At 45.9% G+C, this 6,158-nt stretch overlaps 1 long non-coding RNA gene across 1 annotated transcript; it reads right to left on the reverse strand.

Moving 5' to 3' along the window:
- Nucleotides 1–4,816: 4,816 nt before the first annotated feature.
- Nucleotides 4,817–5,890, reverse strand: LOC143121273 (uncharacterized). The gene is made up of 2 exons (XR_012986463.1): nucleotides 5,411–5,890; nucleotides 4,817–5,124 (listed from the first exon to the last, which is right to left on the reverse strand). It is a non-coding gene; the product is annotated as an uncharacterized LOC143121273 (long non-coding RNA).
- Nucleotides 5,891–6,158: the final 268 nt, after the last annotated feature.

Genomic DNA, 6,158 nt, shown 5'->3' on the forward strand with positions numbered 1-6,158 from the left:
TATTAATGGGGACTCTATGGGCACCTGACACGGGTATTATTCTCTCTACTATGGCATTAGGCATTGTGTTTGATGAGGATTTTTGTTTTGCTCCCTCTGTTTCTGACACAGGGTGCAGTGAGCAAAGTTAATTCCAAACCACTGTTTATCGCCATAAACAAAAGACAATGGGCCAACAAAAGCACCCACGCCCCTAAAGCACTCAGGCGCCGCAGCCAAGGCAAACATTGAATGGAGGTCCTCACAGTAACTTGGAGACCACACATTAGACGCCCTGCAATAAATTCCACAACTCCTTAGTCAATATCCCCTATTCTATAACCTCCCATAAGTAAACCAGGTAATGCACCCGACACAAAAGACTGAGAAGCAATAGTTGAATTGTAATGACAGTTTGTGATTCATTCCAGCACATGTTTGATTATGCACTACTGATCAACAAGAATGTCAATAAAAAACTATTCAACAACGCATAGGGGAGAAAAGAGGTCATACGTTAACTACAGCCTAATAAGTCATGACTAGTTTGCTTAGGCCTTCAAGCTACACTGAACAAAAGAAAGGAATTTCATACAAGTGATGTTCTAGAATGTTCATTTGATTTTGTGCTCCCTGTGGCCAGATATCGCAAAATTGAAGATCATTTTAATGTTAATTTATTGTTCTATTTGTATAAGGGTTTCTGCTCCTCAACATCACAACAATAATACAAACAATAATAAATAGCATGCTGACCCACCCAAAGTGAATCAGCAAAAGACTAGGGAGAGAGTGCATGTGTGTGTGTGTGTGAGAGAGAGAGAGAGAAAAACAAAAAGAGTGTTGTGTGTTTGTGAATGGTGTGTGAGTGTGTGTGTGAGACAGAACGAAAGAGAAACAGAGAGTGTGTGTGTGTGTGTGTGTGTGTGTGTGTGTGTGTGTGTGTGTGTGTGTATGTATGTTTGCAGTCATAGACAGACAGGCAACAGGCCCTCATTGTCCATTGAAACTCACAACCATCAGATTGTGAGACTCATAAATTTGACAAAAGTGGACTGGTCAGAAGTAATGTCCTGGACTGGTCAGAAGTGATGTCCTGGAGTGGTCAGAAGAGATGTCCTGGAGTGGTCATCCATTTGGTGCTTTGCTAAGGCCAAATTAAATATCTCATGCAACCTTTTCAGCGGTTCAGTGTAATTAGTGATGAGAATGTAAACAGTGGTAATTCTGGAGGAGAGAGTAATTAGTGTTTGGCATTAGGGACTCTGCGGCACCTTGGGGCTTAGTAGGTCAAAGTGTTTCTGCCTCTCAATCCTACTCCTCCCCTTCACTCAGTTAACTACAGGAATGAGATGGAAAAGAGACCGACGGAAGTGAAGGTAGAGAGAGAGGGAGGGAGAGAGAGAGGGATGTAGAGTGTGAAAAAGAGAGGAAGGGAGACAGACCGAGAGAGGGGTAAAAGGGTGTTAGGGAGGGGAGGGAGGGGTTAAGGAACAAATGCATAGGACCCTCCCCCCCCCCCCCCCACACACACACACACACACAAAAGGCCTCTGCTTTGTATCCCCCTGTTTATAAAGGGACCCACTGGTCACTTTCCCAAGTGGATCTGGTTTCCCCTCCCTGAGGCAGATCAGATTCCCAAAAACCTGATCCAACCCTCCTTTCCGCCACACTGGAATCAGATCCTGAATCAACACTGCCGACTGCCACCCGGATCTGGCCCGTATGTGGCCCTCATCCACACAAGCCCTGGGCCATGCAGGTAGCCACGTCTGAGTGACTGAGAGCACACAAGCCCTGGGCCATGCAGGTAGCCACGTCTGAGTGACTGCCGACTGCCACCTGGATCCGGCCCGTATGCGGCCCTCATCCACACAAGCCCTGGGCCATGCAGGTAGCCATGTCTGAGTGACTGAGAGTGAGCAGTTTCTTGGCAAAGACGAGCCACCACTACACACTTTCCTGCCTTGTCCTTGTTCACCCTTTTAAAACTCCCTCGACGTACCTGTGAGACCTCCCCACACCTCAGAGTTAAGATGGAGGACACTCCGACCATGGACCGATTATGATCTTTCTTTTTAATTTGTATGATGTGATTTCCTGTATTCTGGTGCATTTTGGGGATGGCCAATACTAATTTCAGTCAGATTCATAGCCTACATTCTGATTTGTTGATATTGAGGCAATGATTCCATGCAAAGGCTTGGGTTTCAGGGCCCCCTGACCCCTTGGGCCCCTGGGCCTGGGCCCGGTAGGCCCGTGCAGTAATCCATCCCTGACTCCGACATGCTCTAAATCCGCTCATGACTAGGAGACTACCAAATGTAGTGGTGCACAATCAGGCACACTAGGGCAATTCCACGGAAAATGGACTTTTTGTCACAACCATAACGCCAGGGAAATGTCTTGGCATTTGTATGATGTGAATGATAACATTCATTTTTTGTGCATTTTTTCTCATGTACATTCTTCAGCCGAAAATAGCAAATGCTCAAATTTCATGTAATCATTCACATCATACCATACCATCACATTTTATTGGCGTTGGTTGGATTGGATGTTACAAAAAATGTAATTTTCCATGGAATTGCCAACTAACTCATAACTGTAACACTATTGTGTCAGCCAGACACATTTCTTAGACCAGTGACCTTTTGCTTGCAGTACAGGTGTATCTGTATGCATAGATATTGCTTCAGAGGTTGCTTTAGTTGCAAACATTAGTTACTCAAACACAATGGTTAATAATAATCAGAACAGATCTGTTTGATAGCAGGAATTCACTGCTGCTCCCACAACACAGGCTACCCTGTGTAATTGCAAAAAGGACAGCAAACTCTCAGTGTGGTGAGGACTGCGACTACACATTCGATTCTCTCGGTAGGTACAGTGCAGTTTATTTCTAAGACCAGCTGTCTCAGAGCCATGGCTCTGAGTTGTCTTAATGTCCAGCGCCCCCTGCTGGACAACAGAAGGGGGGATTTCTATTTGTACTCAGTAGGCTGCTTGCGTAGCCTACGCAAGGGGCTTACGCCGTTGTGAGTAGCTCTAGTCGTCGAGAAGGAGCTGATGTGGCCGTGTATCTGCGTCGACCTAAAGTACCATGCCAAAACACTAGCTGGCGTAGGCGTGTGGCGTGTCTTTGACACTGTTTTGAACTTGTGTTTCTTCTTCGTGCATTTCAAACGATGGCTACTGAAACGGAGCGTCATATGTTGGAGCTGGAACTATTAAATGTTGAAGAACAGCTACTTTTACTAAAATTACTTCAACGCAGAAAAGAGAAAAGACGTCGCAGATGGTGTGTACAACCACAGAACCGACTGAGACCGGAGGAGGGTGAATTTTCTGTGGTTGTCCGGTCACTGAGAGACATGGACGAAGAAATGCATTTCAAGTATTTTCGGATGTCTGCATTTAGGTTCGACGATTTGGTTCGTCGTCTGCAACCATATATCTCACATCAATCAACGCACAGTATGCCAATAGACATTACTCAGAGACTGGCAATCACGCTTCGAGTTTTAGCTTCAGGTGGAAGTCAACATGCTGTAGCAGCAAGCTACAAACTGGCTGCAAGCACCCTGTCCTTCATAGTTTCGGAGGTCTGTAAAGCTTTATGGAAAGCACTACAGCCAGAATTTCTTCCCTGTCCTTCAGCTGCACAATGGAAAGGCATTGCAGCTGATTTTTGGCGAATATGGAATTTTCCGAACTGTGCCGGTAGCATAGATGGGAAACACGTGAATATCAAGGCACCACAGCGCATCGGGAACAGCAATTTTGTCCTGATGGCTATGTGTGATGCCAGATATCGCTTTACCATGGTGGATATAGGAGAACACGAACGGGAAAGTGATGGGGGCATTTTCAGTGAGAGCCGTTTAGGTTCCAGGCTGCTTGAGCACAAACTGAACCTGCCCCCACCAGCCAATCTTCAAGGAACAGAAGTCAGAATCCCGCATGTAGTCGTTGGTAATGCTGCGTTCCCCCTACATGACAACCTCATGGGCCCCATTCAAGGTAGGCCCGTCACAGAGAGCACATTTCAATAAAAAAAGTAGCCTATGTTATATGTAGCATAGTGTCCCATGTTCCCAGGTACAGTCACATAAGTAACCTGTGGTTTCCTTATCATTAATGCCCTTTCTGACATGTAGGGACAAGGCTGACTAGGGAAAAGCAGATCTACAACTACCGCCACTCCAGAGCCTGCCAGGTGATCGACAACACATTTGGCATTTTGGTCGCGCGGTGGAGAATCCTCGGTCGACCACTAGAATTTCTGCCTGACAAAGCAGTCAACGTGGTCAAAGCGTGTATCGCGCTACATAACTTCCTTGCCTACAATGATGAAGTTAGCACACCTGTGAGCAAGTACATCCCTGAGGATTTTGCAGACTCGGACACTACAGGATCGCCTCAGCCAGGTGATTGGCGAGGAATCGTAGCCGAGGACACGAATCTTTTGGAACCACTAGACCCTGAATACCTTTCAAGGTCTCGGCCCACCAAGACTGCCATTGGTATCCGAAATGATCTGATGGCGTTCTTTCTGTCATCCCATGGGCGCTTGCCATGGCAGGACAACTGCGTGCCTTGGTCAACTTGGTTAGGAAGTTATGGTTCAAAATCGGAAGTAATTGTAAGCCTGTAGGCATACGCATTGATGTTAAAGTTCTGTTACAAAATCAAGTTGTCATATGCGGTAATTTGTGCACAATAACCTAGGCTACAAAGTGCAACGCTGTAAAACTCTGAATTACTGTATCAATTGTATATGACCAGTATGTTTGGGTAATAAAAAGCAAAGTGACAAACATTTTAAAAAAAATGTTTTACATGCAATTTTTATTTGTTCTGCTGCTGCCTCTCAAACAATAATTTGTGGACATCAAACATTGCCTGTGCCCGGTGCTCCTCTGGAATCCTCCGCAGCATGTCTGCTACAGATTGCCCAAACCTGGAGGGCTCATCGTTGTCCTGTATAAGTTTCTGTTGCAGTTCCATTCTGCGCTCCTCTAACTGGGCAACCTGTCTCTGAATCCCCCGGTCGTCCAGCGCTTTTCTTTTCCTCTTCTGTACCATCTTCGATTTGGGGGACAGGTGAGATGGGTTGATGGGCGGGGACGGCAGGGAGTGCTGGTGATGGAAAAGTTTACGTTAGTCTTTGTAATTACACACACAGCCTACAGGTAGCCTGAGCGACTCGGATCGGCAGAGCTATGGAAACGGAAAGAGCATATAACGAGCTTGTATTGTCGGGAGGTTATTGTGTTTCATGTGTGTTTCACGAGCAAGCCAGATCTCGGCTTGTGTTCCATAGAGGCATGTTTGCGGAAATCCGTGTACGGCGTCTGCAACTTTGCCATGGCTTGCTAGCTCCTATAACTAGCATAAATATAGCAATACAACATTTTGTAATTACCTCGTTGTCGTCGTCGCAATTTGACTCTATGTCCCGGTGCTTTACATACGGTGCCAGCCAGGAGAGACACAAATAAAACGCCGGCACTTTTTTCCTGCCTATGTCCCCGTTCGTTGCGTGTCTTTTTCGGAGGCGAACGTACTTGTCCCTCAAGTTCTTCCATCTCTTTGTACATTCCGTGACGCTCAAGCCGACGATTTCCGAGATCTCGCACCATGCATCAGCTACCATCTGCGAGTCTTTGTAATCTGGCGAAGAAGAGTCGTATAAATGTTCATATTTACGGATTTCTTCAACTAACCTCTCTTCGATATCGTGCATGTTTGTTCAATTGTATTCGAAAATGGCGGACCAGGCCGATTTATGCTTCTGCGTAGTACTTACGCCGTAGGCGTAACATACATACGTAATACGTAAACTCTAGGAAGGAAATACGCCGTATCCTACGCAAGAGGTCTACGCCGTTGTAGGTTTTTAAAGTTTGTCATAATTGCAACACTTGTAGTATATGCGTGATTGCATTACTTTTACATAGCATAGTTTAAAACAAACTGTGGCCCACCAACGTGCTTTATTAAATTAAAAGTAATTTACATCTTCATGTATTCTGCAGTAGTTTTTCTAATGTTGGGCAGGTTGATCGGACACCACAATGTCAGGGCTCTCACCTTTGAAGTGTGTGCGTCCGCGCAATTGTGGCGAAAAGAGTGTGGGGGCCAGGGCCGAGCCGACGCTTTTTACAGTCTAT

The sequence above is a fragment of the Alosa pseudoharengus genome, unplaced genomic scaffold (assembly GCF_046254945.1).
Source record: "Alosa pseudoharengus isolate Yale_2024_CS ecotype anadromous, Long Island Sound unplaced genomic scaffold, YU_APseudo_1.1 YU_APseudo_1.1_scf_13, whole genome shotgun sequence".
NCBI lineage: Eukaryota > Metazoa > Chordata > Actinopteri > Clupeiformes > Clupeidae > Alosa > Alosa pseudoharengus.